Source organism: Coturnix japonica, chromosome 15 (genome assembly GCF_001577835.2).
Source record: "Coturnix japonica isolate 7356 chromosome 15, Coturnix japonica 2.1, whole genome shotgun sequence".
Lineage (NCBI taxonomy): Eukaryota > Metazoa > Chordata > Aves > Galliformes > Phasianidae > Coturnix > Coturnix japonica.
In genome coordinates, this window is record NC_029530.1 from 1,883,056 (window position 1) to 1,902,322 (window position 19,267).

General features: G+C 40.3%; 1 protein-coding gene across 1 annotated transcript in view; it reads left to right on the top strand.

Annotated features, from left to right (window-relative positions):
- Positions 1-19,267, top strand: part of GALNT9 (polypeptide N-acetylgalactosaminyltransferase 9) — a 297,062-nt gene that overhangs the window by 153,899 nt on the left and 123,896 nt on the right. The window lies entirely within an intron of this gene.

Below are 19,267 nucleotides of genomic sequence, written 5' to 3' on the forward strand. Positions count from 1 at the left end.
TTGAAAGAGCTATTAAAACACTTTCCAATTACAAACAACAAGAAGAGAAACTGTGGGTAGACAAAACAGTAGAATGCAGAGGGAATTATAAGGGCAGACATCAAAGTTCGGTGTTATTCTCCATTAGGACTTTGTAGATAGTCACTGAGCATGAAGAATTTTTTAATGGTACCCTTACATCCAGCACTTTTTAAATGCCTAGAAGTGATCATATAGGGCTTAAAAACCAGGGACACACAGCAGTCATAAAGGGCAAAGGAAACAACATGGACAACAAGGCTGGCTCTTCAGTGGCCCCTTTCATTGTGGCCCCTTTCAGCCTCTAATAATTCCTTCTGAACGTGGTAGTGAACTGGCCCTGAGTGATGTGGGATCTAGGCTAAGTGAAGCTGTCTCCTAGCAGTAGCTATCCCTTGTACCATATTTCAGGCCTCTTTGTTTCCTTCCTTTGGAAAATGTCTGGGGCTGCTCTTCTTTTTCTATTTGTCTATACTTTTAATACCTACTAAAATCAATGCCTCTGAGAAAGGATTCATTTTCTTCAGTGCAGTAGGCTACAACTCTGCTATCCAAAACCCTCAGTAGAAAGAAGAAAAACAACATTGAAATGTTCCCTCCCACCGCTCCTCTAAATCCCCGTTGATCTGTGGGGGACAGAGAGCAGAACTGCTCCCTTCAAAGATGAGAACATTCAGACGAAGGAATTTTAAAGCTGCACATTTGCTTCACATGGATTCGATTTCACTTGACAGTAGAAGAGCCACAGGGCTAAATTTTATTACACATTTGTGCAACAAGCATTAGATATTTCATGTTAAGAATATATTAGATTGTTTAAAAAAAAAAAAGCACACAGACCACTCAGAACAGATACAGAAAATGAATAGTATTCCTGGGAGGTTTTTGCTCATTTAAAACCTGAAGGCTGAAAAAAGAAAGTGCTGAATATGATATCGGGAATTTTATCACTTCTGCTGTCCTAGGAGCCTCCCTGCTATTTTGTGCACGTTGCCATTTTGAAGGAGCACTTCTCTTACTCCAGAGGTGTTGATAATCCCATCCTTACTTCAGCATTTAGTCACGGACTTGCTGGACTGTAGCCTTCATGAAAGTCTGGCCCAAGGTATTGGGCTGAGTGGTGTAAAAGTCTATCAGTCCCAAAGAATTGGGGTGTCTTCCCATCTTTCTTTGTGCAGCCTCTTTGATTCAGGTATCCTCACATACATTTCCTGAGTAAAAGTGAAAATCCGCCTGTTAATCTCATTGTGGTGGTCTTCAGAGGGTCACTTCTGAGTGCATGTGAAAAGGTATAAATGGACCAAGCAAAGAAATGGACAAAATCTGTGATGTGATAACACCCTGACTTAAGTTTGAACCAAGGGAATCTTTCTTGCTGCAACTGAGTACAATATTCATGCAAATTCAACCAAGAAAGGCAAAATATTTCTATTCAACATAGTTGTAAGATGGTTTTCTTGCTGTTAGTAACGCTAATACTGTAGTGGGGTTCTCTTGTGTTTGCCACTATTGTTTTAGGGACCAGATTGCTTGGAAGATTTTTGCTTCATATCTTTCTGCAATAGTAAAGAAATACTTTCTTCTTCGCTGCAGCAAAGTGAGTGTGTTCTGACCTGGGGAGTCATAGTGAAGCAGATGCACAGATTGCTAATTGTGTTGCCTATGATCATCATTATTTCATAGGCAACTTATAGCCTGCATTCTTATTTTTCCATCTGGTATTACACACACATTCCTTCATTTCTCCTTCTGCCTCTTAGCACCGCAGCATTAACTACAGTCTGGATGCCAGGGGGGAAGAATGCCATCCTTGGAAACAAATGGAGGGATTGGCAAAGACTGAATGATTGGCATTAATCATGCTACAATTAGATTTCTTTGTTGAGACTTTGATATGTGTTTGGGTGTCCAGACTAATGAGCTGTCAATTTCTTGTCATCTCCAAGCTCCTCACCTCTTAGTCATGGGCAGATTAGAAAACCAGTTCCAAACTTCTTCCTTCCTCCACCAGCTCAAAGTTTATTTTGTCTTAACTTTCAATGGGCCTTGGGGGAAAGGGCTGAGTGACTTCATAATACAGCAGTAACAGATCAGATGGAGTCTCCATTTGTGATAGTCCAGGAGGTGTTCATACAATACAAATAACTCTTGGGACTGTAAGAATTACATATACTGTGTTAGTAGCAGGACTTTGTAGCCTATCTTACTGCATCAGCCCGGCATTACTGAAGGCACCTAAGAAAACCAGCAAAGACCATCGAGCAGCTGTGGCAGTGTGTTCTTGGTAAACACTGACCCTGAAACTTTCAGTTTTGTCTACAAAATTCCTTTTAAGAAAATACGCCCAAAAACCGTCCTTGAAAGCAACTTCAAATAATTAAGTGATAGGGAAAGATTTCAGAATCCAAGAACCTGTATTTTAATGCACTTGAGGAATCTCTTTAGGCTTCTTTGTGTGCTCTGCAACATTGTAATGTCTGTGTTTTCTATTATGCAAATGCTTAATGGTGGCCTTTTTGTGAAGGCAGCTTAAGGAAAATGATTACTCTGCATCATAGAGCTAATCATGTATTTGCTGCAGAATTGTCTTATTTTAATGTATTCTTTTTTGGGGGGGTGGAGGGGAGAAGGTTTACAAAATACACCGAAGCCGATGAGTTCAGCATTACTTCCACTGCTGTATAGCATCAAATCTTACTCGCTTCAATGGGAACAAGACCAAATTGGTACAGAAATACAGCTGTACTAGATGTCACTGAATCATATTTGTGTTACTATTTGTGTTCTTCCTTTACTATAAATGCCTGCATGTGAAATGCAAGCAAAGCACATGCAAAAATTGTAGAAGAAACTATGCAAAATAGGGTTTCAAAATTAAGTATGACATGGCACGATAACTTCACTGAGGGAGAAGCGTGCAACAATGCAGAAGACTGAATAATTCATCTGCTGATCCTTTGCATTGCAGAAACACAAATGGTAGGTCCTGGAAAAGGAGATCTTTGTGCAAAGTTCAGCTCAGGTGCAGAATACAGTATTTCTTCCATTCAAAACACTTGCAGTCCAGCCATCCCTGAGAGATGGCAATGGGGAAAAAAACACCACTGCTGCTAAAGCGAAATTCAGATTCTCAAGGTCTAGAATCAAAATTCAGAGTCTTATAAGCTTTCCAAGTATCTGATTCCATCACTTTCCATTGCACTTGGGGTTAGTTTGCTTTGTGCTCTTTTGATTGCCATTTGTTGCAGATATTTTTAACATCTTCCTGTCTTAATTATAGGAGTCATTAGAAGGAAAGATCGATACTGGGGATAATAAAACCACGCAGATAATTAGAATAATAAAGCTCCAAAGATAATGAAAGCAATTAAACTACTTTTCTGGGTGGCATGAGGATATGGAATATTCCTGGTAGGTCTGGCATTTTGATTTTAATGAAATTGACCTCAGAATTTTGACCAGAGTGAGAACAACAATGAAAGTGATACTGAAAAACAGCACTGATCTTTGTGTTCTTCTTCCTCTGGTCTGTATGTGTCTGTTCACCTGAACAAATATTTCATATTTCCACCTCCCTTTTCTCCCATTTATGCTGATGATAAATTCTATGTACTATTGTATGTGAGCTTCTTCAGCCCCTTTCATATTGAGCCAGAACATCGTTCTGGTGTAAACTGATGAGATCCTGTAGAGATGTGAAGCACCCTGGTCTGGTTAAGTTATACTTGTTCCTCCAAATGTTTCTGCTGAGCTATGATGTCAACTCAGAATATTATTCAGGTTCATCCTCCACCTGACACTTCACTTTTTTTTTTCTTGGAATTCAACCACTTTTGTGAAAATAATGTTGTGCTGAAATGTTGGGGTTCAAGTGGGAAGAGTAAAGCAGTTGTTCCCTGTAAAAGCTTCGCCTGAGAGGGGCTCCTGCTGGGCTTTGGTTGTTTGAGTTCAGTTTTTAACTCCCTGTAGAGCTGGTATTTTATCTTATTGGAGAAAAGCTAAAGTTAGTTATTTCAGTAAGCAACAATAAACCATCCCTGGAATTCTGGTCAGCCACTGCTATATGTTTCTGTGTATTGGGACTTGCAAAAATGAGGGGAAGACAACTCAAATGTTGTTCCAGCACTGACTGTTACCTTGGTTTTGATGTCGAGAAAGGGTAATACTTTAGAGAAGTAAGGGAAAGTCAGAGGTTTATAGTGCAGTCCTGTGGAAAAGATACCTTTGTGAGCAAGAAAAGGAGAATAAAGCCCAGGTCCTACTAGCACAGCTGTAAGAAAAGTGAAATTGATGTTCAGAGGCCACAAGAAAGCTTTGGTGTATCAAAAACCAATTTGGGGATGAAATGTTAACCAGTGGAAATGGAAGCAAAAAGATATGCTTGTATAACTTCATGAAAGAGAGCTTGGCCTGTAGGGAGAAGGAAAGTGCCTGTGCAGCTGCTGGTGCTGCAGAAAGATTTACTTTTATTTTTAATTCTATTTTGATTTTGTTTTATGTTATGTTACTTGCTGTTTTCTGGTTAAAAAGAAAGCTTCCCCTTTTCACCCAAGAAAAAGGGCTGCTTTTCACAGAGAATTACTTGCGGATTTGTGGCTGTGGAACAATGGATCAATATTGGTTTGTGAAAAGCTTCAGTTAAAGTGGGACAAGTGGAGATTAGCTAGATGATCTGCTGGTTGTCCATCACTATAGATTTTATGTTGTTAGCTCAAGAGGTTTATCTTGCCCTCCCTGTTCAGAGCCAAGAAGTGATCTTGGCTGAATGGTGTAACACACAGAAATTAAAAATAAAAGCTATAGGTGCCACAGTCAGTTGGAAGGAAGGAGCAACATAGGGCAAATCTGACCTTGTTTGTGCTCCGGATAAAGTCTCCCTGCTTAAATACTTTTGCATCAAAGGAAGGCTAAGCAGGCAGAGGATATGGAGTCAGTGTGAGGTTGCTCAGTTTACAGTTTTGTAACTGCTGCATAGAAATGGCCAGAAAACAGTGAAGAAGACTTCACACCTCCTTGGGGTCTTTTTTTGGTGATTGGACCTTTTTACCATAGATAGAGTTATATTTTCCCTTGGCTGGTTTTGCCAATGTGCCAGTTGCCATCTCTAGGGAGCTGACGATTGGCTCTTCTTAGAGAAATACTGCTGTATGCTTATTAGTCCACTGAAGTCAGAATAGCTCCAGTTGAATGCAAAGGTTTAACCTTTGTGGCTCCAGCTGTGGGAGAGTTTCCTCTGAGATTTGGAAATGCTCAAGTTGGAGTGGAACATGCAATGTTTTTAGTGTAAGATTGTCATACAGTTGCACTCATTTTTAAACCATTTGGATTTATCCTGGTGTTTGTATTTCAGTACTAAATGCTGGGACTTGGTGATTTTTTTCTGGTGACATAGACGTATTAAGCAGAAGTGTCTAATTATCTGTATTGATTAACCTTATCTTATAAAGAGGTAGCCACTCATTAGAGCAGTTCGTATTCTGTACAGTGCAGAAAATGATTAATTTACTCCCTGCTTTCCACTATTCTGTATGCTTACAGGAGCAAGTGATGGATAAGGGACAGCCTGCGCTGTCTTAGGTCAGAACAGTAGGTCAGGTTCATTATTTACCTTCTGAATGTAGAGTGAGAACTTCCTCTTTTAGCAAATCATGACCCTGATTCACTTGTTTACAGGAAGAGGTGGAATTGGGCAGACAGCTGTTCTGTTCTGCCCTGTTTATGTGTGTGTATATATATATATTTATATATACAAATATATATATGTATATATAAAGTGCTGTAACAGGGACCTATGATTTCAGAGATGAATTAGAAAAGCTTTCTGTTAAGTCTATAGAGCTTTACTGTTAGTTTCTTTAAATTATACTTTTCAAAGTGGCTTTTGCTGTGACACTAAGAAAAATTGGCCACAGCCAGAGTGCATATGTGCTTAGACCACTTATTTTTGTCAGGCAGTAATTTCTTGCTTTCTCACTTGTGTTTGGTGCAGAGCTCTTGTTTTGGTATGCATTTGTAAGCCTGTAGTATACTAAGCTGAAATGAAGTACCATAAGCACAGCTGAATGACACTCTAACCTTAGCAGATTTTATATATGGAGTATTTATGAATGTATGTACCCATGTAAGATCCGTGGTCTCTGTCCACTTTTGGAGATATATACATCATAAAGAAGTCAGGCAGGAATGCTCATCATACATTTAAGTTATTAGTATATTCTAACATTTACTGCAATGAAAATAGAATGATATATGCAATAACCCACACAATCCCAGCAACAAAACCAACACTGACCCAAGAATGCTCTTTAGCTGTCAGCCAATGTGACACAGGCAAAGGTTTTGTAGCACTTCTTGGTATATTTTTCAGCCTCCCCTGTTCCCATCCACTACCTCCAGGGTGTAGAGATTTTTTTACTGCTCAACCAAGTAAGATTTTCCTCTAAGGCTTTTCTTATTGTCATGTTTCCTTCTGCCTTTTATGTTCATTTTTGCACAGGAGGTTGTTTAAGACAAACATGAATGAGATTGAGTTATCTTCTTTTGCTGTTCTAACTGTTTAGCACATTAAGTTTAGCACATTAAGACAGTCTTTTTTTCCTCTAGTCCATCAGATTGAGCTTCATAGTAAGACCTGCATCTCTGGGGCTCTGGCTATTCACATATTGTTCCAAATCATATTGAAGCATGCAAAATATTTCTGTGTTCATCTTCAATAAGAGGGTGGAAAAAATCTGTTTTGAGAAGTCAAATAGTTTTTGATACTGGTAAGATAAATGTAATGGAGTCCCTTTTGTCTTTGAAATATTTCCCTTTTATTCTATTGCACATTACACAGCCATTTTGATGTGTCATACTTCTGTTTAAAAATTCAGTTGTTTTGTGTGACACATCCATCTGAACCAGCTTGTTTTTCACTGGTCCAAACAGTGTGGTTAAATTATTCCACACATGGAATAGCTCTGTTGTAACTTGAATGATCCTTTTCCCATCTAGATATGACCAAGCAACAGTGCTGGCTTTACAGTGTGCCAGGTCCTTCCCAGGGAAAGACATAGCCCAGACAACACAAACATATGCTGAACATGTGACATATGCTGTGTTGTTTATGCTAGCTGCAGTTTGTACATGATCACAAACACAAATGGGCTGTCTCAGCTACTGCGTGCGAGCTGTGCTGAAAAACCTGTTTTAGTCTGGCATATCATGATATAACAAGCTGTTGGGTTATTTCTTGAGGACACTGCTCACTGGTGATGTTCTGTACTTTGGGAACTGATGCATGTAGACACAAGGAGCTCCATGTCCCCACAGCATGTATGTATGCTTGGCAGCTTTTACCTGTTGTCCAGAATACATTCTTTTTGGCTCTAAAGGATGCGAACTTAGTATTTGTGTCCTCCTTGCTGCCATAGTCCTGATTTTTATGATTTCTATCAGACTCCAATTTATGCATTTCCTATTTCATTTCTTGTACTACATATACTTTAGTACAACTACATAAGTAGAAGATCGTAGGATCGAATGATGAAGAGATAAACAGTAAATAGTATTTTTCATAGATCTTGCATATGAGAATTTCTCTTTAAGTCAAGTCTCGTTTGACCTACTGACATGAGAAGTAGCACTAATGGGACCAAAGATAATAGGAATCTTCCTTCTATGGAGAAAAAGGGTAACCTGACTAGCATTGCTGATAATGTATTCTGTTGATTTCTAGTTCTGATTATAGACAAAAGCTGGAGGTTTGGGTTTTGTGTCCTTTTTTTCCCCCCCTTCATATATTGTAAGATCTTTTTTGATTTTGTCTTCTGTTTTCCAAATTTAACCCACAGAGTTTGTTTTAGATGATTGTATCACACAGTATAAAGTAAACTGGTGCTAGATTAAAAGCCGTTTTATAGAGTTTACACTTTGCCAGTTTTATAGACTAGCATAAAACATAAAGGTATCTTGGGATTGTTTGTTCCTCTGCAAGAAATTGAAGATGTTTTTCTAGCTGCTTGAAAACAGAATGCTTGGATGTGCACAGCTATTTCTGTTGTATTAATGCTGCCCTGTGGGGCAAATTCTGCCTCATGAGGGCAACTTTAAATTTGGAATAATTATGTTCAATTACGATCTGTAATCCAGGGCTTAATTTAATCTGTGAATAAAGTATGTGCTTTCTCTTCATCTTCACTACCCAGTTGTTAAAAGGAACAGAAGGGAAACTTTTTATCACAGAGAAAAAAATTGTTTTGGAAAAGTTCATTCAATTGTGTCTATTAAGGATGTATTTAGTTTCAATAGTGGACCTTTCCCTGCTTGGGTGGGTTAACCAGCACCCATGGAAAGCCTGTGTGACTCTCCCTGTTGGCCTTCCAAACGGCAATGCCCCCAAAAGTTGCTGGGCCTGGAGCCCTGTGTAAACTTTGCTCTAAAATAAGTGGATATGGTATGAGAGATATTGTACTACACAGGACAAAGCATCACTATTGATTTTTACAGCCTGATGGTTTTTATTTCTGCCTTCCGGCAGGATAAACATAAAGGGAAAAAAATCATGAATCATTGCACAGTATTAGAGGAAATTTTCAAACTTAAATCGAGTTTTGTACTTACCTCTCTGAAATGTTAAAAAATAGGCATTTTTGGACCATCCTGCTGCTAATAGTTTATCTCCATAAGCAACACTGCTGAAAACCAACTGATTGCTAGTTTGACCACTTGCTATGTAGAAAATCAGAGTGTCGTGAGCTATTGCTTGTGCTTTTCATCTGTTGAGTGAAATATGAATGCACACCAGTTGCCCTGGCTGAATGGGCTGAAGTAAGTTATTGGATATAACCATTCTGTGTGGTGTCTTCATCCCATGATCCTGCAGAGATCATCTTGAAGTCAATAGTAAACTTCACTCGTGAAATCAAGTCAACGTGAGCTTTATGCCGCAGACCCTCAAAATTATTTCAATTAGGAAAGGCTTTATGCTGCTTGCAGTCACCTGAACCAGTCTGACATCTTAGTGCCTGGGAAAGCATAGGTCAGGCTGATTTTTAGCAAGCACTTCACTTGGCAAGGGGAAAATTTTTCACTACTTCAGACTGTGCTGATATATATTAGCTATTCTTCCTGAGAGAACTGCTGCAGCAAAAAGCAAGCAAACAAAAAATACAGACCCACTTTATATGTGATGTTAAAGACAAAAGAGAAAAAATGTTCTGAAACTATTTGATACATTAATTTATATGTGAAATTAGAACACTGTCTGTGGTTCTATTATCTTTTGCCATACAGAGCTGTCTTTGAAAGGGGAAAAGCTTAGTGGAAAGTAATTTCAGAGCCTTGGCTGCTTTTTGATTACAATTTGGGATTACTGTTTTAATCACCGCTTATCAAGTAATACCACAAACCTCAGAGCATGACCATCTTTCTCAGGGGATGCCAGATTTAAAAGCCAATTTTCAGCCATCCCTCCTCTTTCTCCCAAACCCATATAACAAATAGGACAGGATAGCAATCTGCAGTATTACAAGAGACCGTAAGCACTGTTTGAACCTCTCAGCATTCTCTGATTTCTTCTAGGTTTTCTTCATTGGTAACATGTTTTTATTCAGCAGAAATACTGTCCTCATGTCTAAGCAAGCTCCTGTTTCAAGGCAGTCTCCATCAGAGCCAGACATTGTGCACACTCCCCTTTTCCCTGTCAGACAACAGATGTTACACATGCAAACCTGTCCAGATAGATGTGCCTGCATGTGTTGAGAGGAAGTCTGAAATTAATGCTTTGTATTTACATTCCAGAGCTACTTTTATTCCAAAGCTGATTTACATGGGGTATGTGTGCTTATGGAATGTTCTTGAAGTGCACGCACTGAGCTCAGGAAGGCAGTACCAGTTCAATCCAAGGTTAGTGCTCCCATGAGAAGATGCCTGTGCGGGAAAGTTTATAAACAAATCACTTCCCTATTATTTTTTCAATTTTATTTTATGAAGAGAGCTCAGAATGAAGCACTAAATAATTTTAATGCTCTGAAAAATGGCCAGAAGAGGAGCAGGTGAACTAGTGCATATCTGTCTACCTGGAGGAGCACAGATCTCCTCTCTTCTACTTCATGTCTGTTTTACCAAGTGACTAGAAGGCAAAGAACTACTCTGAAGTAAAACACCATAAATATAAAGTGCCTTCACTCCAGCATAAGACAGATTTTACCAAGGTCAGTCCCATCTCACAATTCCATCTCATCCTGGGGCTGTCTTTAATTTCTAGTTAGAGCCCATCATTAGTGGTATTGATGCTGACAAAGATGCTGCTTAGTGGAAATACAGTATGATAAAGTTAGCACTGATGGAGAGGTATATCTTGTGCATAGCTTTCCAAACACAAATTTGGATGGAAAGGAAGTTCTCTACCAGCTTGGAGGGCAAGGGATGGTAAATCCAACATACTTCTGATGGAGTAGATCTTCATCTGTCTACATTGTGTACAGCTTTCAGCTGACTGCTGACCTTGACTGTTGAAAAGCTGGGAGACACAGCCTTAAAGTCCGTAAGATACGAGAGCTGGGGCTGCGCTCTGAGAATGCCAGTAGTCTGCCATGGTGTGAGGAGTTTGGAGAGACTGAATTGGATTCAGAACCTTCTGCACTGTCTGAGCCCTGGAGAAGACAATTTTAAGGGATGTCGTTAAGTGATGAACTTGTACGTATGGCACAGTTCGCTTCTGTCTGCTGAAATGTATGTTGTCCATCTGTTCTCTCTCTGCTCTGAGAGCAGTTGGGCTGCTGATCAAATGATCATGCCTAGCTGATGAAAATGTCAGTAATTAGAGATCACTTCCTCGTCCGCTCTGCATATAGATGGCTATAAAGGGGAATTGGCACCTCCAGATGAGCCATGTTGTTGATTGTGTAAATAAGTTTTGTGGTAGAGTAAGGTTTGGAAATGGTGAAAGTGTTCTGGTTTCTTACAGGGATACAGGGCTAAAAACAGAGCTGCACCTGCATACAGAATAGTTGAACTTTTATCAGAATTTGTCCTTAATTGTTTTCTCTGGTGATTACCTTAATTTGAGACATGAATGAGAGCAGGATGTTTGTACTGATTTGATTAGGCCTGGCAGCTGTCTCTCTTGCCGTAAGGGGTGCTCACAGAATGTTCCTCATCCTCCCTGTCCAAGAGATACCACAGTGTCATTTCAGAGAGCTTTCTCAATTTTCCTTAAGGACACTAAATTGTGTGATGTTGTAAGGTTCCATTTTCAACAGCAAGCTGAAAGCATGACAAGCAACACTGTAGGAATGCTTGTGAATGCAACTTAATCTTTATGTTAGAATAGAAACAATTTAAAAATATTCTTCAAAAGAGAGTAAAACTTTCTATCTATAATCAGAATGAGGCAGACTTGGAGTCATGGAGTCCTGAGCTTGTCACTGTGTTAGCCTATGTGATGTCTTAGGCTTGGGGAGCCTGGCTGATTGTTTCTGCTTGCAAAATTAACATCATTTTCATCTGTGCCTTCTGTCAGACTGAATTAATGTGCCAGTCTGCTCTCAAAGAAAAAAAAAAAGCTCAAATTCCTCCACCCTACCAACAAAATACATCAATGCCAGCAGCCCCTACACATGAATGAACCTCAATAAGCAAACTACTGTGCATGGGTGGTAGAGGAGGAGAAAAACAAGAAGTTGATAAAGAAACGTATTTCTCTTTCAGTCTTCTAAAATGTTGGCTTAAAAACAACAGGGAGAGAAAATGAAGCCTTTCTTAAATCAGGAAAAATACGATGACGCTGACCTCCAAGCTGAAGTAGCTTTTCAGGGCTTTGTGGGCTTTTTCTTTGGTCAGTGTTTGTTTTTGTCTTTTTGCCTACAGATTTAAATGGAGGCCTTCAGGCTGGGAATCTTTTTCAGCTGTTATTTCTGCAGAGCTGTTCTTATTACTCAAATGTAGATTGATCTTAAGCCGTATAAAAGCCCAGTCTTTGAACCCTTTAGTGCTTGTAGTGTTCTGCTGAGATATTGTGTGGGTTGGGCTAAGGCCCGTCATCCAGGAGCGCTGTAGGAAATGATGATGTGTGTGTGGTTGTATAAAACACCACAGCAAAACAATCTCTGGATTCAGATGCTTTGCAAGTAAAACTCCTAGGAAGTCAAGCTGGGTGGTGGCTCAATTCCAGTTAGAAAAGCATGAGCATAACTTTTGCCCTGTAGTTACCTGCCCAGAAAGACCTTGATGGCCGCAGAATGCCTAGGCCACTCCTGGCCAGTGGAGGGATGGATGAATTAGGAAGAAGGGTTATTTCTGGAGGCACAGCAGTCAGTGTGCACACAACCTTTCTAAAGGGGCAGCCCTGAGCCTTTCCTGATCCTCTGGACAGTGATGTAGGATGCAAGGACAGAGACAATGCAGAGACAGGTGGCAGATTTAACTCTAAATGCTGGGAAATCATATAAGATGTATTTTAGCATGCACTTAATAGGGACAGAACATGTTCATTGTGTCAGAGAAAAGTGGAGGTAGAAGGTTTAGATTTTGTTAGTACCAATTCTGGCAGAAGCAACCTTATAAAGAGGGGTTAATCTGGCTGCAGGCTATTTTGTGTTCAGCTTGAACACAGCGTTTTATCAGACTGAAGCACTGGCCTTTGGACTTTGAAGGGGATGACTGACAAGCTCAGGCTTTCATCAAAAGGGTAGGAAAAAAACCAAACAATCCCTTTTGTTACATCAGTTCTCAAAGTCAAAATGTGCCATCAGACCTAGTCCTGCTCTGTGTCCTGATGAGAAAGTACAAGTCCTGATGAACAGGTGCATTTCCCTGCAGTATCTATTAGATTCTAGACTTTGATTCTGTCTCTCAGAGGTTAGAGATCCTTGTTTTGATGTACTGCTAGTAATACACCGAGACATAAAGTCTAAGAGCCAAATACTTAAAACCTAACTTGCCTCCAGACCATCATCATTTGGTTGATTTTACAAGGGTCTATTTGCATCTTCAGAGGTCTGGATATTGCTTTGAAAACCTACACCTAGGTGATATGCCCGGATCATAGCATTAGTTCATTGCCTGTGGGTGTCTCAAACGTCAGATGAAAACTGCCAGCCTTATTATAGTTATTCCAGGATAAGTCAGTGCCATGTAGATGTGGCAGGGGAAGGAGGAAGCAGTGCCAGGGGATCCATTCACACCTTCCTCCTCTTTGTTGGTGAAGAATGATGCCCACAAGGCACTAAGTGCGAGAGTTGCCTTTCCCAGCACAGGGAGCGATTTTCTGGATTTCTCTCAGAATTCTGGTCATCTTTTACAGGATCAGAGCCTTAGAAGAAGGTGTCTTGTTTGGTTTTTTATTTCTCTCCCATGCCTAGTGCATTACTCACCGGCACCATGTTTGATTTATTGTGGCATGCAGGTTTTTCCCCATGCATCTGTAGAAAACATGGAATAAATGACATAGACTGAGTGGAATCATATCCCCCAAGCTGCCTCTGAAATCTTAATTAAACCCACAGGGTCTTGTTTAAGGATAGAAAAACAGCAGAATATGAAGTACTGAAGACCAGTAAATAAATTATTGGTGCTCCTTTCTACTTCACTGTGCTGGTAGTGATCTGAAAAAAAATAAATATATATCCAAATCTATCCTTTCTGTTTGACCATTTTATTATTAGCAGCTACTCTGTGTTTTAACCATGACTTCTTGTTGAAGAAAACTGCACTGGGGAAAAGAGAGTTTTTAAAACTTGGACTTAGGCTCATAAATACAGAGGGAGCTTCTCCACTCAGCCTGAAGATTTCTTCTGTTTTTCACCCATGGTATCTCATAGCACATGCTGAGCCAGAGACTTGGGGAGATAGCCTAGAACCTAATGAAGCTATAGGCAGGCTGCCTGGATTCAGTGCTGGCTGCAGGGACCAGAGGGCAATTTTGTATGAGGACAGAACACGATGACATCTGTACTATGGCATGCACAACAAACCAGCTGGAAAATGTAGGGGCATCCTTTCATCATTGTAATCCCATTTCTGGTAACTTATTTGTATCAGGGAATTGTATTTTGTCTTTCTAGTGCTCTACTGAAATAAGATATTGATGCCTCCCAGGTGAAGTACTGAGATGAAGTGACCCGGTCAAGGTCCCACAGGAAGTCTGTGTCACAGCAGGGGTATGCCCTGTTTTTCTGTGGGATAGGCAATAATGGATGGAGCTGAATTAGAAGCACATGCTCTTTCCAGACTCTGGCAGCAAGCAGAGTGCAGGAGCTATGGATAAGGAATGAGAGCTGCTTGAGCTCCTGACAGCCACAGGAAGGGCTGAAAATTATATCCTGCACTTCTCTTCTTGTTTCTACAGAGGTGGTAGAACCTGGAGGCTGACTTAACAGTATTTGACATCTTTAGCATGTTTCTGGGAAGCATGTACTGCGCTTTAGCCTTTAGAAATGGTAGAAAAATGTGACATGCCAATACAGTCATATTCCACAGTAGAGCTGTGCCTGGAGGTTGTGGCATTATGGGACTGGGGGCTGGCTGGAGGCACTCATGAGGAAGCAGGTTCAGAAGGACATAAGTTGGCCTATAAGGAATTACAGATGGTGAAAGAATTCCTGGGAATTAATGGAAGGACAACGAGCCTTGGACCTTTTGAATACCTGTAATTTAAAAAGGCAGCTAGATTCGATTTAAGTAATCACTGAAATTCTTTTGCTTAATGAAACTGAGGAAAAGGAAACCTCGCAGCTTCTGTTTTATGAGTTACAATTGCCCACCCTCCCCTCCCTTTTTCTTTACAGCCTTTCCTTTTAGTGTTGTAGATGCAAACTGAGAACATGCAGTGCTTGCCATTGCCATATGGAAATGAATTATGGCTTTGGGCAAAGACCAAACTGAGTTTCCAGAAGGCTGCTCTTTTCTGCCCATTCATCTACGTGATGTATAGAACAAAGCAAAAATATACTGTCAGGGGAAAAAAAAAAAAAAAAAAGGCTGTTTAGTATTCAGAGGTTCAAAGACATTTAACAATATTGTCTTCACCTAGGAACCAAATTATTTCTTCAAGAAATGTACAGAGAACACTTTGCTTTCAATTTACAGCTTGGTCTGCAGGAACATATTGCAGTGGTGAGAGTCCTGTGTCAGGAACACTGAATTTATGCCAATAAAGGCTCTGAATACCTTCTTGCAGATCTACTTTGTCAGTTGATAAGATGGAGATTTAGACCAGGAGAAATACTCCTTGATGCCTTTTCCCCATCATTGTTACTCTTTTTGAAGGATGAATGTTTTATGTGAGAGAAGAGGTAGGAGCCCTTTCAGCAGTAGATGTCCTTCAGACTGCGGGTGAGCTTCAGTGCTTTATGCACGCCTCAGTTTCACTTGAAAATTGCATTGGTTAAATTGGGATCACCTACTCCCTTCGACCTTTTCTTTAGCTTGAATAGGTCACAAATTGTCAGTTCTACAAACCAGAATGAAACGACTTCAGTGTTTCTGAGTGAGTCCAAGACTTAAAAGGGCTGATCTGTAATAGACATCACTGCACTGCATACAAATACAAGGTCAAAATTTTGTGTTTACCAGGATTGAAAAAGTTGTAGAGTGATCCTTGAGTTCTTCGTTTGAACAGAGTAGAACATTTGATTATCTTGTTTCTAATTTAATCTATTTAACCTTCTGCTGAGATTGCTTATGACAGGAGAACTGACTTCCAAGTTTGCCAGCCCCCTAAGTGCTTTCATTGGCTGTTCTTCTTATTTGACTGTTCCTGGTTTGCTTTGATTCAGGTCTTGAGGGGAAGTAAGAAAAACTAGGGCGGGGATGGGAACTGAGAGGAATGATAGAGACCTTCATGGCGATATGTGCTGCTTCTGTTAATGCTAGGGACCTGGTCTGAGTACTGAGTGTTGTTTCTGTCTTCACTCATTCCTGGAGGTATGAGGTATTTATTCATTTCCATTAATTAAATTCATATCCAAAGGCTAGAAGCAGAAAATTTGTCTAGTGGGTTAATCTCTTAAAAGAGAAAAAGGATTGTGCCAAATCTAATTATTATTATTTGTTAATTCAACCTCTCCTTCAATTCCGGAGCAATTTGTTAACTGTGTAATAGCTGACATTCCCGAGCTGCCTCTCATCTGACTGAAGGAGGTGTACAGCGTGAGCATATGTGAAGAGAACATGCCCAATTCAGTGGGGACACAGAGGTTTCCACAGCAATTCAGTAGAAATCCATAACAAATGCATTGTTAGGTTGGTTTATGTTTTTTTCTTTCCTGCTGTGTAAAGTATTTGATATTCAAATTAAAATGGTGCTTGTTTAGGACAATTCAGTTATAGAATAAGCCTGGTAATTGGTGCCCATGGGACTGTTTACACTCTGCTTGGTGTAATCCACTTATGGAAAATTAATGAAAGGCGATTTCCTCCTCCGTTGTAGCTGCTCTAATATGTACGCTTTCTGTGTTGTTTCCTCTCCCAGTTGAAGCTTTAGATGGCTATTTTGGGACAAAAGCTGCTGCAAACTAACACGCTCCCTGGAGAGCTCCTTAAGGTTAAGGGTGACTTCAGCAGCACAGAGGATGCGTGAGCCCCATAGCGCTGTGACTCAGAAACACCCTCTAAACCTCAAGCCTGACCCTTCAGGGAGCACCATGAGGAGTACATTGATACCAGCTTGTGTCCCTTCTGAAGCATGGTGCTAATCTACACCTGTGAGCTAACACCAAGTTCTTCCTCCTTTCCCCATCACTAAGGGTCTGCCTTCACACCACAGGTACCAAGCCTAAGTCTCATTTGGGCTAAGTGCAATTGATTTTTTCAGCTTTGTCAACTAACAGCCAAAGCTTCTTTGCTAAGTAATGCAGGGTAGAAGACAGAGGGGAAAATATGGGTTTTATAACATGCCTATATTAAGGTGAGGTGATGCTGATAAGCTTTGTTATGTGCTTGGAATGATTTTAATTGTCCTATGGGCTGGTGAAGGGGAAAAAACCTTTCATGTGCTGGAACTAAAGCATCACTGTCACTACCCAGGGATTTCTTGTTTCCCATTTTGTCAGATGAGGGGAGAAACCAAAAGCAGCAGAAAAGCCAGCCCTACTCACTTCTCTCAGGAATATTTTCCAGTTGTTTCACAGGGAGTTGACTGTAAGTGCAGGCTGTGTGTGAAAAAAGGAAGCATTTCAGTAAGTAACTGTTCAATTTTACAAGTGGTACTAATGTGCACCTTTGGGCTATAGGAGCCTTGAGTCAATACGGCCAAAGCAAAGAGCTCCAGTTCCAGAGCAAATAGCAGCAGATGTGGGAATACTGAGAGCAGAAATAGCATCATTTTGTTATTCACAGTGGCTACAGGAAAAAAAAAATAAAAAAATTACTGAGGAAATACCAAATGCACAGAGCTGGAGGTCAAAAAGAAGAACAAAATCAAGCCCAAGAAATTACCAAGCTGTAGTGCCTGAAAGAAAGTGAAATGAAATCATTGCATCTTACTTCAGTAGTTAAATATAAGGGGAACACATAGGAAATGTGCTTAGTTTGACCCGGGTCTATTACCTAGATACCATCACTTCCCTGTCTTTCCCCACATTCTCTTCCTTTTCTTCAGGCAGTGGACAGAGTGTGTTTTCTTTGTCATTTGTAAGAACTGTCATTTCTCTTTCTGTGCTCAGTCACAATTACTATCTATATTTTTGCTCTCTTAAATCAAAAATAACATCTCTTACTGTCCTTAAAAGTGGTTCTCCCTGACCCAGGCATTGAGTGCTAAAGTCCTCTTTCCGGTGCTCCCTGCCATTACCATGCTTGGCATCACCTTTGGAAACTCAGGTATTGTTGCCATGCATGTGTCTTCTGTCTTGTATCCTATCCCTGCGTGGAGCACCAGCTCCTCACTGAAGAAACTGCTCTATTGCAAACCATGCAATAAACTTTACCTGCACAGCACTATGTCTTGACTATTAGAAGCCTGATATATTGCATGCAAGGTCCAACTCATAACAGCCTGCGTTCCACAGCTCATTTGATATTGTTCTGAGGAGCATCTGTCTTAGCTACTGGCAGCGCGGTCTTTGAAAACAGGCTTCATTTTGCATCTCCGGCCTTTGGAAGATGGGAAAGATTTATGACCTGCAAATAATGATGATAGGTGAACTTGCATCCTAGGGAATGGGATAGAGGCAATGAGCTTGAGAGATGAGCAACTCTTGGGTCGTTTGGGTGTTTTCACTGGCATTATCAAATAGAGATGGATCAGATTTGCTCTGCCTCACCACTCAGCTGTGCTCCCATGCAGGAGCTGCACCTCTTTGTAATGCATTTTCATGCATCTGGGGCATCTATAGGATGCCCTTGGAAATGGACTAGAGGAGAGATGAGCAGCTTTTAAGGGATGTTATTCAACATTCAAAGAGAATTGGAAGGAGAAAGTTTTGGGAAAAATCATTTTTCTTCAGCAGTCTCTTGAAAGTCATTGAGAAGGACTGTCTGTTATCTCCAGGTGATTGACACCTCCTGCTCTGGATTGAAGGGGGCTTTCTCTTCAAATTAACTTATCTCTTATTCTTTTGTCACTTTTGAAGTCCCTGTAGACTAATTTTTTCTTAAGGCATGCTGAACTTCATTATAATTTCATTTGAAGAAGATGAAGAAAAGGGCATATGTTTGAGAAGTGTCCTTTCTCCTCCAGATCCCTGAGTTCAATGACTGCTATCTTCCATTGTCCTTTAACAGGCTGTTCTTGTCTTTTGCTTGGTATTGAATTGTCTGTGTGGCTACTAGATGTAAATGGTGAATATTCATTATCTTGAGGGAGGTGTATTGCATCTTTTGCCACATAGGGACCCACTTGCAGAAGGCAGAGTGTAGGTCTGTCCCACTGCATGACCTGGGCATAGTTTTCTAACTGGGGAATTGTTTAAATAGAATGCAAAGCTCAAATCCATCCTGGAGGAAGTTGATAGAAGCTTTCCATTGAATGTAGTGGTAACTAAGCAGTTCATTGCCTCGTATTAGATCTCATAACGTGGATGCAAGGGCAGGAGTGTAGAATGACCTTCTGAATATGGATCTAGTTGTTTCTCATCCTCGGAATTGCTCAAATGAGCAGCTGAAGTAGTATTTTGCACAAGGATTTCTCCAGAAATTACATGGAACCAGACTATGAGGAAATATATTTAGCTCTATAGCATGACCCTCCTGAACAAGTAAAATAAAAAGAAACTACCCCCAGTTAGTAGTTCATCTCTCTTCACTGAATGTTATGTGCAAGTTATTG